The 22,322-nt window shown below is 45.4% G+C and overlaps 1 protein-coding gene across 1 annotated transcript in view; it reads left to right on the forward strand.

The window, feature by feature from the left end:
* The window catches only part of LOC147025997 (uncharacterized), a 175,543-nt gene that overhangs the window by 123,261 nt on the left and 29,960 nt on the right, over positions 1-22,322 (forward strand). The window contains exons 3-4 of the mRNA XM_085883564.1: positions 11,750-12,604; positions 15,165-15,213. The gene's annotated coding sequence lies outside the window, so the exon portion shown is untranslated. The remainder of the gene's footprint in view (positions 1-11,749; positions 12,605-15,164; positions 15,214-22,322) is intronic.

A 22,322-nucleotide genomic window follows, 5' to 3' on the forward strand; every position in this document is an offset into this window, starting at 1 on the left:
ACCGATTTGTACACGGACATCATTTGATCGCAGATGACTCTTGAGAGGAAACACCAAAGGTGCTCGAGAGAGAATACTTACCTGAGGGAGAACCAAGATGAGACATCCCCTCGATTCGTCTTCCTTTTAGTTCAGAACATCCAGAGGAGTTGGTGAATACAATACCAGAACCAGGAGATGAAAAAAACTGTTGTAAATGAGAAACCAGCAGTTTCACACTCACCAGTCGGCATTGAGAAGGTAACCGTAACACCGACACCTGTCACAAGGTCCACTGGAGTGTCTGAAACTCAATCCAGGTTCGATCTGTAGTTCTTCAACTCGAATTGTAAAACAGTGGGTTTGGGAGTTTTGTGAGTAAAGAAAATGCTGATGGTTTCAGTACATTTTGTGTTTGTTCTCGTTCTCACGTTCAGAATCATTGTTGAGGTTTTCTTCAGTTGATTGATTGTAAAGGAAAGAAGTTACATCAGGAAATGTTCCTTTTGTATGTGAATTGGAACAAGTGTTGTAAAAACAACAACTGAAGAGATGAACGGATTCGATGTTTAATTCAGCGGTTTGGAGTTCATGGTGTGATGCAAATGTGACATCAGAATTGTCATGATGTACAAAGGAGGGAGGAGTGCAGTGTTGTGTTGAATGGCGTCATGACGTACAAAGGAGGGAGGAGTGCAGTGTTGTGTTGAATGGCGTCATGACGTACAAAGGAGGGAGGAGTGCAGTGTTGTGTTGAATGGCGTCATGACGTACAAAGGAGGGAGGAGTGCAGTGTTGTGGTGAATCACGTCATGACGTAGCGGGGGGGAGGGGGCTGCGCATGCACATAATAAACGTCCTGCGATGACGTCCTTCCACGGTGTGTGTGTGTCCTTCACTGGGTTGGGCTCCTTCACTGAAATATGGACGTGAAGGTGTTTGTTCAGTCAATAACACTCATTAACGAGGTTTACTTAAACAAGTGATTCTTCGCCATTGAGTTATGGTGCCAAAAACGATATTTTACATGATTTCTACAGATATTTCTATTTAGGTGTTGGAGACATTAATTAAGCACTGGATGAGGAACCATTTAAACAAATACAAACTCATTAAAGCTAGTCAGCATGGATTTACCAAAGGTATTTCCTGTTTGACTCATCTTTTAGAGTTCCATGAAGCAGTGTCTGATTGGGTGGATGAGGGAAAGGTGGTGGACGTGGTCTCTGGAGACTTTAAGAAGGCATTTGATGAGGAACCACATCGGAGGTGGTTCCCCAAAGTGGGAGCTTGTGGAGTGGCTGGTCAGGTAGTTAATTGTAGTGGCTGGTCAGGTAGTTAATTGGAATGGCTGGTCAGGTAGTTAATTGGAGTGGCTGGTCAGGTAGTTAATTGGAGTGGCTGGTCAGGTAGCTAATTGGAGTGGCTGGTCAGGTAGTTAATTGGAGTGGCTGGTCAGGTAGTGAATTGGAGTGGCTGGTCAGGTAGCTAATTGGAGTGGCTGGTCAGGTAGTTAATTGGAGTGGCTGGTCAGGTAGTGAATTGGAGTGGCTGGTCAGGTAGCTAATTGGAGTGCAAACTGGCTTCGTGATAGGAAGCAACGAGTGGCCGTGAGTGGGAGGATGTCTTTCTGGGTGGATATAAGTTGCGGGGTACCTCAGGGATCAGTACTCAGACCATTACTCTTCATTATTTACATCAACGATTTGGATAATGGGGTAAAGAGGAGGCTTTCCAAATTTGCAGATGACACAAAGCTTGGAGGTGAGGTGGATAGCAGACGGGGTGGTGAACAGACACAGGAAAGTATTGATACTTGTATAGATTGGACAAAAGACTGGCAGATGGAATTTAACCTGAGCGAGTGTAAGGTGTTGGGGATGGGAAAGAACAATGAAAATAGAGATTACAGGATGCAAGGGGTAATTTTGGAGTGTGTCACACAGGAGAAGGATCTGGGGGTGGTAATAGATATGGGAGGTAAGCAGTCAGCACAGTGCCAGGCAGCAGGAGGAAGAGCAAATCGGGTTTAAGTTGTTTTCGGAGGGGGATCAATTATAAATCGAAAGAGGAGGTGTTAACATTGTGCAGGAATTTAGTGAGGGCCACATCTAGAATATTGTGTACAGTCTGGTCACCATAGTTCAGGAAGGACAGAGATGCTGAAATGAATGTGAGAGAAATGCCTTCGGAGTATAAGGCTTTATTTCACTTGATTGAAAACGTCTCTACAAACACAAAAAGGAATACATGTCCAGTCAATCACCGCAAAGTATAACAACAATTAGCCAGCAAAAACACGGAGTCCAGTACACTCTCAATTCTCACCATTCAAGGAGCACCAAGTGAACCACGGCAGTTCATGACAATGCCCCAGGGACAATCCCGTCGACCGCGCAGCATCTCGGTTTTATATGTCTTGTGTGCGAGCCACGCGTCACTTCATCTTTTATTTCATCACATTCTCCCCATCTTTAATATGTAACTAGAGGTTCAACTAATGCACTAACAGCATACATTTCAAGCAGTGAGGACTATTTAGACTACAGAAGCATACATTTCAAGCAGTGAGAATTATTTGGAGTTTTGAAGCATAGTAAAGTGTTATCAAGGGTTGCCGATAATCCCTTTTACAGATCGAGTCGTCGAGGGGTTTTATCCGTCGACCTCTCCGGGAGTAAGTGGTGGTTTCACTTGAGGGAGGCTTCCGGTCCCCTTGAGGAGCCTCGATTCGTGCTGGGGATGACTCCACGATCGCTCTCGGGTGGAATGCGGTAGCTTCGTCTACCTCAACCCCGACGCCACCATTCTCGGGTGAGGAAGTTCCTGAGGGAGAAACACCTGGGGAGGGAATGTCAGAGGGAGGAGTACCAGAGGGAGAAGTACCCGCGGGAGCCAGATGGCGAACCGACACAGTGGTCTCCCTACCATCAGGAAGTCTAACATGAGCATACTCAGGATTAGCATCGATGAGTTCGACCTTCTCAACCATTGGTTCATACTTGCTTTGTCGTACCGGGCGCTTCATGAACACTGTACCCGGATAGGTTAGCCAGTTGTGCACCGAATGACCGCCGGTATAACGTCGTTGGTGAGTAAACATTCGTTCATGCGGAGTAGCATTGATGGACGTACAGAGCAAAGAGCGTATGGAATTCAGGGCATCGGGAAGGGTAACCTCCCACCGCTCGGGCCCCAGTCATCTCGATTTCAGCGCCAGGGTTACGGCTTTCTAAATGACTCCATTATACCGTTCCAACCTGCCCATTACCCTGTGGGTTGTAACCCGTCATTCGACTAGTTGCTATGCCGTGTTCATGTAGGAACTGTTTGAGTTCATCCGGCATGAAACACGGACCTCTGTCAGAATGTATGTACGAAGGTTTCCCAAACATGGCAAAGAGGTCAGAGAGACATTTCACGACAGTGCCCGAGGTCATATCCGAACACGGGAATGCAAACGGGAACCTTGAGTATTCGTCAACAACAGTGAGTATGTATCTGTTGTCTGTCTCAGTCGGCAGGGGCCCTTTGAAGTCGATATTTAGTCTCTCGAAGGGTGAAGTAGCCTTGATCAACCTTCCAGGAGCGGCACCATAGAATCTGGGTTTTAGTTCAGCACAAACAAGGCAAAAAGCACTCACTTGTTACATATCTTCGGTAGAATAGGGAAGGTTTTGTCTAAGCACAAAATGTGCCATTCTGGTTACCCCTGGGTGGCACAGAGACTCATGAAGGTCTTGCAAAGCCCGACCTGATGTCGCCGAACAGTAGACCCGAGAGAAGGTGTCTGCAGCAGGGTTTTCCCGCCCAGGCCGATAAACAATGTCGTAACTATAACAAGATAGATCTATCTGCCATGTCATTATTTTCTCATTCTTAATTTTCTCGTTATTTTTCCCATCAAACATGAAGGCAACGGATCGCTGGTCCGTGACGAGCGTGAAGTGGTTTCCCAGTAAATAATGTCTCCATTTACGTAGGGCTTCGACAATAGCGTACACTTCCTTCTCTATCGCTGAGTGTCTCTGCTCGCTTCCAGATAGGGTTCTCGAGAAGAACGCGACGGGTCGTCCGGACTGATTGAGCGTCGCGGCGATCGCGTGATCGGAAGCGTCCGTTTCCACCACGAACGGCACTGTGCTATCGATCGATAATACCACGGAATTACTGATATCATCTTTGAGGCTGTGGAAAGCTTTTACAATAGCGGTATCTAGCGGGAAGCTTTTGCAATGCACCTAGGGGATGTATTTTCTCAGAGTATTGGGGAATCCATTTAGCGTAGTACTCGAACATCCCAATCACCCGGCGCAATGACTGCAGGTCATGAGGTGGGGGTAGCTCACGGAGCGGGCGCAAACGTTCAGGATCGGGCTTGATCGCGCCGTCGGCTATTGTGTAGCCGAGAAGATCAATTGACTTTGCCGAGAATACGCATTTGTCGTAGTTGAGTGTCAGATTATATTTTCTAGCAATGCTCAAGAATCTGTCCAGATTCGCATCATGTTCCGCCCGATCCTTTCCGCACACCATGACATTGTCCACGTAAACAAAAGTGTCTTTGAGGTTTTCATCCGAGATGATGTCATCCATGACTCGTTGGAAGCAAGCTACTCCATTAGTGACACCGAACGGGATCCTCCTAAATTGATAGAGGTGTCTACCTGCCTCGAACGCGGTGTAGGGTTTGTCTTCCTCTCGAATGGGAATTTGATGATACGCGCTTCACAAATCGATGGTGCTGAATATTTTGTAATTGGCCACGCGTTCGACCATCTCGTCTCTGCGTGGAAATAGGTTGGCATCGAGGTGGGTGAAGCGATTGACCGTTTGAGAGTAATCGACAACCATTCGTTTCTTATGGTTCTGGTTGGTGGTCACCAATACTTGCGCACGCCATGGCGAATCGCTCGGTTCTATAATACCCTCTTCCAGTAATCGCTTAGTCTCAGAAGCGATGAAGTTCGTATCGGCGGTGGTATATCGTCACGATTTCATCGCTATCGGTTTACAGTCCGGCGACAAGTTAGCAAACAGCAGGGGGGGGGGGGGGCGATACCTCCGCGGTGATCAGAGCATTTAGAATTAGAAGAGGTTTGTTTCCGCCAAAGGGTATTTCGACACTCGTGTGCTGCTTGAGGACGTTATGACCCAAAATTACATCTGCACATAAATCACGAAGCACCAGTACCCTTACATCCCGATACGTGTAGCCTTTTACATCCAGCTCAACGTTACAGTACCCTCATACGCTGGACTGTAGCAATGTTGAGGCCATGCATACCGTAATGTCTGTCGGGTAGATCTTCCATTTTCTGTCTCTCGCTAGTGAGCTGTTGACGAAACTTTCAGAGCTACCGGTATCGATCAGCGCCTCGGCCATACGCCCGTTAATTCGTACTTTGATGATATCTTTGGATAGATTTCCCAGTGAAGCTGCTGTTACTTTCTTTTGAGAGTAGAGGGCAGCAGAAGTGGGTTTATTTCTTCTCAGAGTAGATTTGCATACCCTGGCATAATGCCCTTTCTTGTCACAGTTCATACATGTGGCATCCCTGGCGGGGCATTTGCTACAGGGGTGTCTTTTATACCCACAAAAGAAACATTTACCAACCGAAGTGGTTGCCGAGGAGCTCGACGAGGTCTGGGTGTCCGATTCCTCAGGATTATCTCCATTCTCAGTGTCGGAGGTAACCCGGGGAGTTCTTTGAGTTTCCGCAGTAGCTGCATTCATGAGCAACACTGGTGTCCCATATGACTCAGATTGCTGCTGGGCCGCGTCCATAGCTCGGGCCTGGTCGGCAACCGTTTCAAGATTGGGTTGTGCTTTCTCCAATAAGCGTTGCCATATGCGGGCTGACCTGAGCGCCTGGATGAAAGCCTCTCAGGTCGCTTCATCTCGATGTTCCTCGGCGGTTACAGCCTGGAAATTGCAGTCTTTGCCCAACTGCTTCAGAGCTTGCAAGTACTGATCGATTGTCTCACCGGCTTCTTGCCTGCGTGTGGTGAGAAGTTGTCTTGTGTATACCTCATTCTTGCGCTTCACGTAGAGCGCCCGTAGCACGTCGATCACTTCGTCATAAGTGTTACACTCCGAGAAAAGTGTATATACACTCGGCGAGACATGGTTTACAAGGGCGGCCAGTTTGTCGGCTGCCTCTTCGATGATCGTCAGGTAGTGTGAGAAGGTGCGGTACCAATGGCACCATTTCATTTCCGAGTCGGTGGCGTTTGGGTCCGCATCGAACTTCTCCGGCTTGAAGATCTTGTCCATAGTCGGTTGAGGCAGTCGAAGGAATCAAGTGAAATAAATTGAAATGAATGTGAGAGAAAGACCTTCGGAGTATAAGGCTTTATTTCACTTGATTGAAGCCGTCACTACAAACACAAAAGGAATACATGTGCAGTCAATCACCGCAAAGTATAACAGCAATTAGCCAGCAAGAACACGGAGTCTGGTACACTCTCAATTCTCACCATTCAAGGAGCACCAAGTGAACCACGGCAGTTAATGACAATGTCCCAGGGACAATCCCATCGACCGCGCAGCATCTCGGTTTTATCTGTCTCGTGTGCGAGTCACACGTCACTTCATCTTTTATTTCATCACAGATGCCATGGAGAGGGTTCTGCCCAGGGCGACGACATTGATTCTGGGCCAAGTTGGACTCAGCCATGAGGAGCGGTTGAAGGAGACAGGGCTTTATTCACTAGAATGGAGATGTGGTTATGAGGAGATATGATGGAGATGTTTTAGATAATGAAAGGTCAAGATAAAACAAGTACAGATGAATTATTCAACAGAGTAGACCGTGATCAGATCAGAGGTCATAGCTTGAGAGTGAGGAAGAGGAGAGTTGTAAGGCGGTAGCAAGGCAGGGGACTTTCACTCAGAGAGTTGTTAATGCATGGAATGGCCTCCTTGGAAAGGTGGTGGCAGCAGAAAAAGTGGACAAGTTTAAATTAGAATTAGATAGGTACCTGGAAGTGATGGAGATAGAGGGGAATGGGGATGTTGATAAGAGTTTTGAGTAGTTTGAGTATTGATGGGTGATTGTGTGCATGTGTACGGAGTGATGTTGGTGGGGGGGGTCTTGTTAAGGGGGGTTGTGTGGTTGATGTGTGTTTTGAACCAAGTCCATGCCCCCTTCCCTGAGGGGAAGAAAACTAAAGTTAAATAAAACACAAAAACGACAAAAAAACAACAAAAAAACCAAAACAAACAAAAAAAATGATTTCATTAATTAAAAACTTTGTTTACATTTTCTTCCTTGGATCTTGTGTTGATAAATTAGAATGGTGTTCGCACAGGTACCATGGACTGAATGGTGTCCACCTGTGTGAGATTTCCTTGTAAATATATAAAACACGGTGTGTATTTGTCTGTCCCTCTTCATGACGACGATTTAGGAAGGGTTTTCACGAAGATATATTTTTCAGGCCAAAAAAACAAACTTTAAAAACATTTTTCATAAGAGAATCTCTTCCCTTGGAAATGTAGACGGTGACATGTAATCGGGCATCAACGGCGGTGTATAGAATCATTTTATTAAAGAACAATAAATACAAGGTGTGGGGAAGTGGAAACTCGCTGCACATGATGTGTACCTCGTGCAGAGTAAAACGAGTGTTCATTTACATTCGTGCGATGTCGAATAAACAAAGATTGAAGCACGCCTCATGCTCCGCCGTGGTTGGAGACTCCGTGTGCTCATACGAGCAATCGCCGTGACGTCACACAATCCGGAAGCTGTTAGTCTGGTGGCATTCCGACTTCCGGTACACATTCACACGAGGAAGGTTAGTGGGCGAGTTCGCGAAACTTGTGCTTTCCGGACCGTGATGCTGAGCGGGTCCTGATTAACAACTGATGGTACATGATGTCGCAGTTAAATGCTGCCGGACTTGCATTGCTGACAACACCAAGTTATGGTCGGTTTACGTTGAAGACAAATAAATTCATAATGGAACCAACCTAATGAAGAGTCCCTGGTGCCACCGATGATCATTTTGCTAAACTTTGGACGTAGACAAATACAGTACAATCTGGTAGGCAATCCGTCCGTGAGGTCCTCATTCGAGACCATGACCGATTTATTTTCACTCAACAGTGTTCGGATCAAATATGTCGGGGCGTCGCGTGTTGCTTGAGATTCGTGCATAACGTGTCACAGGATGTCGCGTCTCTAAGTCCGGTGCATATTACCACGGCTTGTGGTGTCCACACAATGAAGTCACACTTTGCACACTTACAAACCATCATCTGCCTTTGTACCTGGGTATAATATTTGTGAGTGTTTTTCAAGTTACCCAAGCTCTCTAAACAGTACCGTTGATCGCCGATGGCGCGCGGGTCGACTGGCGAGACACTCCTGTACTTGAACGGACATTTGATTTCAATGAGTGAAGTTCCATGGCATATGTACATCTACTGATCCCGTGCGGTGACCCAGCTATGAACGGAAAACTATCGTCGATCAATAAGCCTGCCTCCTCTACCTTAAAGTTGTCACGGAATTGGCACAGATAAACACTGTACTCGTGTCTCGCAGTTGCTTCGTTGTCAATACCGCATTTCACAGGCGGCACACAAGAAATATCTGTTGCATCGTGCTTCATGATTTGGTTCATGGCGGTTTTCGGATCTCTACATTTGAGTACGGTATGAGCGATGCGGCCACAGCGATGTGCATGCCACAGGGCACAGTTGGCCTGCAGCTTTGTCCCATCTGACAGCCTGATGACTTGCTCCGTTGTGGCGAATATCCGGTTAACCGCTTCCTCCACCGTACACGTGTCCATCGCTGTAATGTAAAAAAAGAAAGTTTAAAAAGTATTTTTGAATGTACATTCCACGTTGCATACTTGTTTTTAGAATACATTGTACTTTCTATTTTCTAATATGTTGCATTCTGTTGCTTCATTTACCCGCTATACTCTCGATAACGTGAGTGACTGTTGCCGGATACATGGCGTCTGCACCATAATCACCAGCTGCATCACTGGGAGCGGTGTCCGTATCACCGTCCGATTTACAACAGGCTGCGGCCTCTGGACACACATCCTTCAGAAAGTCGAGTTGCTGCTCGACTTCCTCTGCTGTTAATTCAGGCACCCTTTCTCTTCGTCGACTTTTTTACGTGATGTAAAACCATGATTGGGATGACTGAGATCCAGATCTTCAGCCCTGGATGGAACTACGTCCTTTTTATAGTACTTGTTCCATATGCACTTCACACTCGTACAGGCTTCATCTGAGTTAACCCCACAACACGTGATGGCTTCGATTGCAAAAAGGATTGCAGCCACGTGGCGCCGGCACTCGCCCAAACCTGCCGTACAATTGCAATGGGCCGCTATGACATAGCCATGTGTTTTATCGAGGCAAAGCCATGATTTGTATCGTTTGTCGGTCACGCGCTGTTCGGGTACAACCAATCCCTTAATGAAAAGAACAGCACTAACTGCGGGTATTTCATGCTGGAGCACCTCATGAACATGGTCCGAAATGAAATAATTATAGGCATCCAGTGATTCATAGGCCTGTAGCGCTTCTCCCGTGAATGGTCCTGGTGTTCGAATGAGGTAATTATATATGCTGGGGTACTGGACCGGGGGCAGCTGCCTTGGAGTACATATCCACCTTCTGGTCGGAATAAGGATCAGGCAGAACAATCTCCACTTCACCCACGCAAACTTTCAACTTTTCCTCATATCTCGCCCGATCGGTGGTACACAGGGATAGAAAATATATCGAAGGAGTGCCCATATGGAATGATCAGGTTCTAAATCGATCAAATTTGAAGGAAACAATATTCAAATATACCACCACACTTTATCTCCACGCACAGCGGAAGTTAAACTACCACCCGATAGTTCGCGCATGCGCACAAACGTGCAAATGTTTACATACAGCGATCGCTCGTATTCGGCTCCTCCGTCGAAATGAAACGTCACAGAAGATAAAAAAGATAACAATAGGGTATCACGTGCACACGTGGTGTTTTAAAATAACGTTTTTTCTTACCAATTTAAATATCACATCTTCTCGTCTCCTTGAATATTTCCAATGAAATCATTCCAACCGGTCATTTTGGCGGATCATTATTATTTATATTAATGTTACACCGACCCATGTTTGTTTGTGACGCTGCTCCTACAATTCTGTACTGATTACATGGAGACTTGCTCCACAAAATCAGCACGACCCCATTCATGTTCCGGGGTGTTTTTTTAACCTTTGATGGTGATCTTGGTGGAGGAGGTAAATTCTCCATGTAAATGTGTAGTGCCCCTCCAGGTTGGGGAGAGTATTACAAGCCTCCTCCCTTCACAGTGTTCATGTCCACATGTGTTTCAGTGTTGTGAGGTGTTTAGAATTACAAACAGTCGGAATGTTTTTACTTCGTGCCCACAACCCGGGTTTTTTTTCTTGCATAAACAGAACTGTCAGTTACTTATACACCGCCCAAATAAACGTTTTCATCTGAAGAACGTGTTGTACACTTGGAACAAGATCACCCACAGGGCAGGTACTCTGTTAGTTTTGGATGTTAAAATCTGTGGATGAGCAGCAACAAAACTTGGTAGATGAGTTGTGGAGATGAGGAGAACAAGATGATTCGGTTTTGGTGAAGGTACCAAAACAGATCCGGCCGATTAGTGGGATAGAAAACGGAAAAACCAAATTAACTGTTCATCCTGAGGTGTGTTCCTTAACCAATCAGATTGTGGAGCGCTTGCCAAGCGGCTTAAGCACTCCATTAAAACGGTTCACAAGGAACTCCTGCCTTGGCAAGCGATAGCAAGCTGATTAATTACAGAACATTGTTATTATTTATTGTTACACCCCAGGTGACCAAACTTTTCTTTTAACAGATTAATCCCACAAAAAAACAAAAATAAGCTCATGTTAGTTCCATTTGTGAATGACGTCATAAACAATAACCACAGCATTGTGACGTCACAGTTCATTCCGATTTGTGAATGACGTCACAAATAAATAACCACAGCATTGTGACGTCACAGTTCGTTCAGATTTGCTTTGCAGCTGGAACAGCGGACAGACATTTTTAGCTCTCGTGTTCGAATTGTAATTTAAGAGTGAATTATCTCTTGAAACAAATGATGGAGTTCAGTTCCTTGAGTACACCAAGTTCCGGATGGAGTGTGAAGAATCCCCCCTCTTCAAAGTCTTCCTTTGTGCCTCCCAAGACCAAGGTTAGTGATCGACACTCGAATCGGTTATCGAATTTGTTTTACTCATGCAGAAGGGCTTGGTGGCTGTCTGGTTGAGGTTCAAATCCCACCTTATTCCACGTGTGTGCTCCGAAGAATATTTATTCATGTGGGATGAAATTATCCTGGCAGGAGAACTCGTTCAGGTGAACCTGAAATAAGTATTATTACCTGCAAGGTGTCTGTGTCTGTGTCTGTGTTTGTGCGCGTGTGTGTGTGTCCCACCATCTCATCGTTTAACACGTGAACCCATGAATACCCTCAAAGTTCTTTTCCATCACAGTGTCTCTGCCTCGGATATCCCAAGATCAATATCTCGTCCCCTCAAGTTCCAGTGTGACATGTGACCAGATCATTAGTTTATTGTTTATAAAGTTTTTCTGTGTTGTTTGCAAGAAAGAAGATTGCCGAGCAAGGTGAAATAATGAAACTGAGAAATGTATTTTTCAAAAAAACAAACAAACTCATGAACGCACTCTTTTCCTGACGTTGGAATGAAAAATGACGTTTTCTCACGTTTTGTGTTCAGATCCGGAATTATGACATCATCAACAAACTTGGGCAAGGAAGCTTCGGAGCCGTTTACCAGGCGAGGAGCATCATTTCGAGTGATGAGGTATGGAAAAGTGTGGTACTGTTAATGTTGTGGTCAGGGTTCATGAAGGTTCAAATAAAAATGTTTTACTCCACATCTGTTCCTGTAAATTGATTGATTTAATGTCAAATCAATCCCTGAAGTTTTTCTCTCACCTGTGAATTCCATTAAAACGAGTGTAAATGCAGTAAAGTTCACCTCAATTACCTTGTTAATCCTTCATGCATTTACAAACTCGTCTCTTTAACGAAACTATGAAGTTTACCTTTAGCTGATAGAGCCTACACCTGGTGCTTGCTGAACGGTGAGGGTGGCGGGCTTGAGATCGTCATGTCCTGAGTTCAAATCCTCCTGGCCATTGAATTGATACGTGGTGGGGTTGACTCAGCGTGTCATCCTTCTGAGGTCGGTAAAATAAGTACCAGCTTGTTGGGATGATTGAGCCATTTGAGTATCCTGCGTCGGAGTGGCGACCCGTCCAGGATTGTGCCCAAGAGCCCAGGAGACTGCTTTGGCAGCACCGACGCTCTGCACAGAGTATGGTCCCTATAGGTGGATGGATAGAGCATGTTAACATGGCTGGCTGTTACCCTTTTACCCTTGATAAACATGTTACCGTGTCTGGCTGTTTCAAGGTGAGCATGACGCTTGTGAGATATAAATTGTTGTAAATGGTATTCCTCACAACTTTGTTCCTGCTACGAAATCACAAGCTAATTACCAACGTTTACCTGTTTGTGTCTCTTCCAGTTTGCAGTGAAAGTTTCATTGAAAAAGAACAGCAAGGAGGTGAGTCTGTTTGATGAGGTATGTGGTTAGAGTGTAAATCACAGGATCATGTGACTTTACCCATAACTTAGGTTCATGATGTGCACCTGCAGGTGGAAAATATATGCATTCTCAAAATGAACCAGGTATTACTGGGACTCATCAACATGTCATCTCTACCTAGAGCATCACGCGAAGATAAACATTTTTAATTCAACAAAGAACGAACGTGAGAATATGGAACACTACAGTTTGATGAGGAACATAAGCAGTTCCTCAATGTATTAGTTCGGTTAAAATTTCGGTTTTGGGGACTGGCTGGACAACCGCGAGGTTTGCACACTCACCTCTGAGCTGTTTCTCCTGGGTTTCAATCCCGACCAAGCTCTAAACTATTGTCCTTGTTTTTCACGTGCAGGGCGAGCCATCAATGTGTGCACCGTTCCTCAGAAGGACGTTAATCTGGCTATCCCGTCTGCCAGCACGAGTCGATGATAGGCATTAATAATCCCACGGTTTCTTTCGTGAAGAGTTGGCGAATTGTCACCGACACCCTGAACAAATTACATTTCCTCCAACCTTTGGATGACAGTCAGACCTGGCAATCCACTTCGTGAAAGACATGTTCCAAAATGCTCCCTTTGGTGACCGTACAAAAAGAAGGAAATTGGGGTCATGGGAGTTGCGTTATTAATGGTGGTGTGTAGAAGTTAGTGGTAGAAGAAGTCGAAGGTCAAATGTGTGTTGAAAAAATAAAAATGCTTGTTTGTCCCACAAAGTCGGGCCAAGAGTGCAGTTTACTGAACAAATTCTCCCAACGAATTGGTCAGACAGCTCTTGCTTCTTTCTGTTTACTCCATGCATGAAACTTCAGAACACAATTTAATGTAATTTCAGATCATCATCAAGGTCATCTGCCATCTGCTTGGAAGTCAGCAAACATTACCGCCCTGCATAAAAAAGGTGCAAAAACAGATTCCTGCAACTAAAGACCAATCAGCCTTCTCCCAATCATCAGCTCGGTTATAGAATCCATCATCGCTTCAGACATTAAATCTTTCCTCTTCTCCAATGGCATGATTTCCGATCATCAATTTGGTTTCTGACCCGTTTACTCTACCCTGGATAAGCTGCTTCTGCTCTCCCAATAATGGACGGAGGTCCTCAATGCCGGACATGAAATCAGAGGCATATCCCTCGACATATCGTTAGGTTTTGACACGGTCTGGCACCCTGCCCTGCTCACCAAACTCTCTTCTTATGGTATCCAAGGCCATCTCCACTCATGGCTCGCAGACTTCCTCTCCTGTCGCAGCCAACGTGTGGCCTGCAATGGAGTTCTTTCATCCCCTCTTCCTGTCCAGGCCCGAATTCCTCAAGGTAGCATTCTGGGCCCTGTTCTTTTTCTGGTTTTCATCAATGATCTCTCCGACTCTCTGGAAAATCCTCAGGATCACTTTGCTGATGACTTCCACCCTGTGCCATACCATCTGTCATCCCTCAGACTGGCAAGCAGCAGCTTCTTCGCTCTCTGCAGATCCGGGTAAAATCACAAACTGGTCCAACACTTGGAACACGTCTTTCAATCCGGACAAATCTCACACTCACTTTGTCACTGCAAAAGGAACGTTTGGAACCCCCCCCCCCACCACCCCCGCCACTTTCTCAATAATCCTCAGGAAGAAGTCCTTTCTTTCAAGCTTCTGGGTCTCACTATCTGCCATGATCTTTCCTGAGAAAGCTACATTTCTCACCCGGCCTCCAAGCCAGTCTCCCACTGACAATCCTCCATCGTACAAAGTCCTTCCTTGATCCACCTGAGCTACTCACCACAGAAAAGGCTTTCGTCCGCAGCCTGATGGAGTACTGCTCTCCCCTTTGGTCTGCTGCTCCTGCCTCTCACCTTTCTCGGCTTTACGCTGTGGCATTTCGGATAACAATGCATTTCGGATCATTGGTATCTCCCGCGATGAGGCTGCGTCTTTGGGCCCCTCACTCTCATACGCAGGCAGGTCGGTGGTCTTTCTGTCTTCTACGAACTCCTCTCCGGTCTCGCCCCCCCCCCGGCTCTGTCTGCGATTTGTCCCCACCATATATCCTCAGGGCGCTTAAGGTCCACCAACAACTGCCTTCTGGTAAAACTATTAAAATCACGAATCGTTGCTGACCTTCACTCTTTCATTCCTCTTTTTTCCCGCCTTTGGAATAAACTTCCTCACTCTCTTCAATCCCATTCTTCCCCCCAGGTCTTCAAAACAGCTGTTCAACACGACATGTTATCATCCTCCATCCAATTCCTCGATCTTTTCTACCCCCGTTAATCCACCCCAAACCTACCTCCTTCAAATTCCCTACTTTCCTTCCTGAAAGTCCCTGTAGTGTTTTGTCCTTCCCACTCCCTCCCCTCTCGTCTCATGCCCCCTTGTTGTGTGTTATGTGTTCACTCTCATACGAGCCTCGACAAAGTATTCAAAAATAAAGCAAGATTTTTTTTTTTTAAAGATGAGTTTGTGGAAGGAATGAGTTTATTGCACTGCACACATCACTTTGTTGCTCTCTGACTCTCTCTCTCTCTTTGCAGTTGTTAAAAGAAGCCAAAATAATTTCTTCATTGAAACATCGAAACATAAGTAAGTGAGCTTTTCATTGCAAGCAACAAGTTGTATCAATCCTTGTGACGATGTTGTGCTTGTGTTGTCACCGTTGTTCACTCACAAGTGGGCTGTATAACGAGTGGTCGTTTGATTGGTTTTTCATGAAGTAATTGCAAAAAATGAGGATGAAGCCGAAAGTTTCAATGTGTTCTTTATGTGTTTTGGCATAGGTATCATGAAAAATTGTCTCACAGATGACAACTAAGAAGTCGACTTTTCTCTGACATCCATGACTCAGCAAACATTGTTTTTGTCATGAAGATTTATGTCAAAAAAGTGATTTTAATGTATATTTTACAAAATCATGAAGTAGTGGGATTGATTGCACGATTTCAGGATGGTGCGGAGACAGCGTACTTACCGTGGAGCTGTCTTGTTTGGGTTTGTCTGCCGACTTTGCTGTAAACTGTCAGATCGATGCTTCACAGGCAAGGCGTTGCACGACAAATTCTCTGTCCTTCAGATGGACATTAACACAGGTGTCCAACCCGCTCGCATTTGCTGGAGGACTTCAACGATCCCACTGTGTCTTTCATGAAGAGTATGCGAGTTTTCACCGGCATCCTGGAGAAATTACAAATTCCTGCCAGAATAACCTGCACTCAAACATGGGACCTGGCCAGGTGGTTTGTGAAAGATTTTGTTCATAAACTGTCCCTGATTACCTCCACAAGTAGGTGGGAATAATTGTGGCCATTGTGGAAGTTGATGTTGGAAGTTGTTGTTGGAAGTTGTTGTTCCCATAACCCACGCACAGCGGGAGATATGGACGGGGTTGTGTGTGTGTGTGTGTGTGTGTGTGTGTGTGTGTGTGTGTGCGTCCGTCCGTCCGTCCGTCTGTCCAGGCCATAACGTTTTTACCATTTGAGCTTTTGTCACCAAATTTTCAACAAACCTTCATGATGAGGTCAGGTCAGGTATGGGAGCATGCGCTGGAGCAACGCATCACTATGTCCGCTTTCCGTCGGTTCTCCAGAGCCCTCCATCTGGCCATTCCCCAGCTGCAATCACGAGGCACGTGGTTGGCCCATTGGCCTCCCCCACTCAAGAGGATCTCTCACTAGCAGGATCAGCGTCAGGAAAACGAGCCACATGTCCAGACAGCCGCAGCTGATGCTCACGGACTATGCAGGTAACAAATCTCATTTGAGTCTCTCTCTCTCTCTCAGCATCTGTTCATTGGACACAAAGTCCGACCAGTGAAAGCCACAGATTCTCCGAAGAAACCTGGTACCGAAGGAATTTAATCTCCATCTCAGATCCCTGGTTAGACTCCAAGACTCACATCCATGGAGGAAGACTGGAAGCACCAAGGACTTGAAGACTTGGACTTTTGTCCTCCTGCATAGGTTCTGACAGTACCAATCTTTGATCCAGTGAATCCATGACTCCCCAGGCCTGACACAGACATCTATTGACCTCTGGCTCACATCCAGCGGAGACATGAATATCACTGCCAGGGAAAGTGAATCTCTTCCTGACTTCAACATCCTCACCACAAACAGGTGCAGACAAGATAGCAGCATCCATGATGTCATTAAATGGCTGGATCTTCGTTTTGACCCAGGAAATCTGTAATCCCAGCAGATCTGACTGTTCATTCAGCACCTTGAACACCCCAAAAGGATATCCAGTGGCTCAGCAATGATGACTGCATCATCTGCGAAATCAAGGTCAGAGATCTTGACATTCCTACACGATGCACCGCAGCTTGATCTCTCTGACATCTTCTCCAGAATCCAGTCCATGCAAGTCCTTAAAAGAGTGGGGGCCAGTGCACTGCTGATGAACTCCAGTATCAACTTGAAATAAGTCAGAGATGGTATCACAACATCTCACAGCACTCTCAGTACCTGAGTATACTTCAGACATCAGATTGATCAGTTTTGGTGGCACCCCACGAAGACCGAGAATCCTCTCAAGGGCATCCCAATTCACTGAATCGAACGCTTTGCAGAGATCAATCAACAAAGGCAAGCAGGCCCTGCCCAAAGTCTTGTTTGTGTTCGGTGAGGACCCGAGAGCAAGGATATGGTGTATCATTGACCTCTTGTGTAAAGCCTGACTGCCCTGGGTGCTGGTGCTCAAGCAGATGATGGCAATCCCTGTTAAGAATTATCCGAGCAAAGACTTTCCCCGGCACTGAGTGCAGCGTCACTCCTCGGTAGTTGTTGCAGTCCTGTCAATCACCCTTCCCTTTCCAGAGAGGGACAACAAGGCCCCTCTTCCAGTCAGTGGGGATGTTGCTTGTGTTCCAGGCAGAGCACAAAACTGCATGTGACGACATGAGTACAGCATTTCCATCAGCCTTGGAAAAATTGAGCATTAATGCTCCAGATACCAGGAGCTTTATCCCATTTCAATCGGTTCACCGCAGCCTGTGGTTCCACAAATGAAGGTGCACCACAGTTGATTGGAGGGTCAGCAATAGGGATAGAAACACCCCTGACATGCAACTCAACAGCTTGTTGGTCAGCCTGGTTCAGCCGCTTAAAGTAGCCAGCCCAGAAGGCTTTCACTTCGGACTCTGTTTAAGGCCCTGTCTCACCTTATGATTTAGCCAGCGTATGCCTGACGTATGCAAAATTTGGCTAACACGCGGACACGCGTCAAATACGTTAAGAGCACACTGGCATACGTCGTAGTACGCTGGCTTTTTTTCGTAGTACGCTGGCATACGTCTTTGTACGCTGGCATACGTGGTAGTATGCCGAGGTGTTAGACAAATTTTCCATTCTTGAATTTTTTTCGACGTATGCCAGCGTATGACTCGCACGTTCCGCATCATGCTGGCCATAAGTTTTAGGCACGTTACGCGATCGTTAACACACGTCGACACGTTACTTGTAAGTTACTCATTAGTCGAAACACGTCGAGGTAATGTTTAGTGTACCCGAAACTTATTTCTAAGCTATGAGTAACGTGTTGTAGGCATGTTACGCGATCGTTGACACAGGTCGACACACGTTACTTGTACATTACTCAGAAGTCGAAACGCATCAATGTAATGGTTGGCGTCAGTGTTCCAGACTCCCTGTTTTTTTTGGTTTTTTTTCTTCTTCGGTATGACGGTGATGTTAAAGGCGCTGTCACACCTTGACGATTTAGTCAGCATATGCGACTTATGAAAAATTTGGCTAAAACACTGGCACACGTCAAATACGTTATGGGTAAGTTTGTATACATTAAGAGCATGCTAAAAAACACTGCCATACGTCATAGTACGCTGGCTTTCATCGTTGTACTTTGCGGTTGTCCTCAAATTTTAGGATGCTTGAAATTTTTCGACGTATGCCAGCGTATGACTCGCACGTTCCGCTACGCTGGCCATAAGTTGTAGGCACGTTATGCGATCGTTGACACACGTCGACACGTTACTTGTAAGTTACTCATAAGTCGAAACACCTCGAGGTAATGATTAGCGTACCCGAAACTTATTTATAACCTATGAGTAACGTGTTGTAGGCACGTTACACGATCGTTGACACACATCGAGACACGTTATGCGATCGTTGACACACGTCGAGGCACGTTACTTGAAAGTTACTCATAAGTCGAAACACGTCGAGGTAATGCTTAGCGTACCCAAAACTTATTTCTAACCTATGAGTAACGTGCTTTGAACCTATGTGTAACGTACCTCCAACGCATATTGACGTATGTAGACGTATTTGATTGACTTCTTCCGGACAACCACAGAACTTACTGAACGTGTTTCTAATTTACAGCTACCGTATAATAGCGTATTGGCAGCGTTTAAAAAACAACAACAATAACATCCGATATTTCGTCACATGTCGTTACGTCACGTCCGATTGCCTCTTCAGTTTGCTCATGTCTTATTCTTCGTTCCTCCTCTGTGAATATTTTCTGTTTGAGGATATTGTCACGTCGACGTCGAAACTTAAAAGCAAATGTCCGAATATATTTTAAAATTCGTGATAGACTAAAAAAAAACAAAAAAAAACAACAACAACGATACGTGCAGCGCGCTATGCCTAAGTTAAACTATCGTTGGGCATAGGTTGTGAACGCCGACAACAGGCTAAGCATTCTTTGGTATAAGTTATCTATAAGACTACGAAACGTTCTGTGCCCGATACTAATATGTTATGCATACGACCAACACGTTATGAATACGACCAAAACTTTAAAAGAAAACATCAAAATTTCAGCGTACACCAACGTTTTACATACATTTTTATACGTTGCCATTGCTGGCTAAATCGTCAAGGTGTGACAGCGCCTTAACACTTCGATTTCTTGTGCGGTTATAATATAATATAATTAATAGGCTGCCGCTCAACGATTTAAATCATAAGCGCACTAGAAATCAAAGTGTCAACATCACCGTCATACCGAAGAAAAAAACAAAACAAAACAGGGAGTCTGGAACACTGACGCTCACCATTACCTCGGCGTGTTTCGACTCATGAATAACGTACAAGTAACGTGTGTCAACGGTTGCGTAACGTGCCTACAACTTATGGCCAGCGTATGCGGAACGTGTGTCATATGCCGAGTACGTCGAGAAATTTTCAACATGCTGAAAATTTCTCGACGTACTCGGCGTATGACGACGTATGCCAACGTACTACGACGTATGCCAGCGTGCTCTTCACATATACAAAACTTACCCATAACGTATTCGACGTGTGCCAGCTTGTTTCGGCAAATTTTTCATACGTCGGGATACGCTGGCTAAAACGTCAAGGTGTGACAGGGCCCTAAGAGCGCACCACCATCCGCTCTCACTGCAGTACACTGAGGGATGGGCTTGGAGGAGCGCAATGCGTGAATTCCCCTGTAAACAGGATGAGAATAATTTGACCACAGTTTATGCTCATCCCCCTCACAGATTCCTTGCACATCGGCCTCCTTTTACTCCCTCAGTGCATGTCGAGTTTTATGCGTCAACTCACTGAACAGCTCAGCTCTGCCATTAAGTCTGGCCCTTTGACTAATAAATGGTATCCAGTGTCCCTTGAGAGACAAAATTCTTCTGTGCCCTTCGGTGAGTTCCAACACATCCACCGGCAACATTGAGGATGGTGGTCTTGAAGGCACTCCACACCTCTTCAGGATTTCCCAAAGCACCCTGAACCCCAAATTCCCCATTCAGCCTCTTCGCAAACTCCTCAGCTGTTCTCTCATCCTTGAGCTTGCCAACATTCAGTGCAGGCTGGGATGGTATCATTCTTCCGTATTTGAGATGCAACTTCAGAGTTTTTACAACAAGCTTGTGGTGGGTAATGAGGAACTGAGAACTCCGGTAGACCCTGCAGATCTGGATCATCCTCCAGCGACCATCATTGAGCACATGGTCAATCTCCTTTGCCACACCAGCGTTGGAATACCAAGTCCAGCGATGAGCCTGTGGATGTTGAATCCATGAAGCAGCCACCCTACGTCCATGACTTCTTGCAACGTTAATGAACTTGGTGCTATTCTGGTTCAGATTTCCAGACCCATGGGGACCAGCACATGGCTCATAACCATCCCTATCAGTTCCAGTCGATGCATTCAAATCCCCCAAGACTAGAAGTGTATCTCGCCTCGGTCACTAATTAATCAAACAGACTCGAGCGCGGCGTGGGATGCGTCCTTCATGGTGATATCACTCACCTCAGTCAGAGCATGTCCAGAGACCAGGGAAACGATACCTAATGAGTGACGAATCCTTAGTTTCCTAATTGTCCGGTGTTCCCTCAATTTTCATTGGAGTCAGCTTATTGGACACAGCTACAGCAACTCGTTGGGCATGGTAACCATCAGAGCGACCAGACCAACAGACGCTGTAACCATCCTCCATGATATCGCCACTATCCAGTCTCCGATCCTCAGAGTTATTTTTGATTGGGAACCATGAATGATTGTTTAATTATTTCTCTATTATGTTTTAAGTTCCTTCATAATTCCTTCAGTCACTCACACGATTAAAGGGTAATATATTGTGTAAATATCATGCCGATCTGCAACGCTGGTTCAGGGTCAGTAAAAATGAACTTTTATTTTGGATCGAATTTAAAATATAATATAATTCTAACATGTTTACGATGATACAAGAACGTGTAAAATTATGTAATTTAAACTCAACGTCTATCTTTGGAGGATTGTACAGATTATCTTCCTTCAAGTGTAAACTCTGAGCAGTTAAGTTGGGAATTTTTGGGGGATCAAGAAGTAGTTTGAGGACCACGAAAGATTGAAGCAAAACAAATGGATTGTCTTCAATAAAATAACACGACGTTCACGGCAAGAGTTAGCAACCATTTTGGAAATGTTTCCTTCCCAGGTTCCTCCTGATGACTCCAACTTTGCTGTTTACTTCTTCGGGTTCCTTCTTGGTCTTCCATTTTATTCTAGTAATTTTGGGTAGTCGATCGAGTCGAAAAAAAAAAAATTCTAATTTTTTTTTTTTCGATCTATTGATCTGCCCTTATTTGTTGGTCGTAGTGTCGGTCTGTCCATCTGTGTGTTTGTCAGGGGTTTTTGACCCCCTTGCAGTTATTCGATTTTGATGAAATTTGGGTGGTAGGACCAGTTTATGACCTCGTTGTGCCGCGTAGGTACTGGTTGCTAACGCCCCTTTGGTTGCCTAGCAACGGGACTTTGAAATTTTTTGAAAAATCATAAAAAAAATTTTTTTCAAAAATCGGGCCACGACCGACTGTGGGCAGTACATTCAGCCATATTGTCAAAAATGTCCAGCTGGATCCTATGAAAACTGTCGGAGAAGATAGACTTTGAATGAACCCTGGTCGAAAACAATAAAAAAAACGAAGTTCGTTATATCTCAGAGACTATGAGTCAGATATACATGAAACTGGTATGGTAGGTTCATGGTATGTCCTAGTTATGTGTGAGAAAGAACCGTTGCTATGGACCCTCCGTTGCCTAGCAACGGCCGAAAACCTCTAAATGTGGGGGTATTTTAATGAAAAAACAATCTGCAGCATTAACCCTTGAAGCTAGAATCATGAATTTTCTTGTGCTTAATCCTCAGGTCATTCCCCATCGAACGGGCCCATCGCGTTAGGTTCTATTGGGTAGTCGACTACCCATGTCCACCTACCGGCTTGTTA

This window comes from Eptatretus burgeri, chromosome 5 (assembly GCF_056783735.1).
Source record: "Eptatretus burgeri isolate ZD-2024b chromosome 5, Ebu_testis_v1, whole genome shotgun sequence".
NCBI classification, from domain to species: Eukaryota; Metazoa; Chordata; class Myxini; order Myxiniformes; family Myxinidae; genus Eptatretus; species Eptatretus burgeri.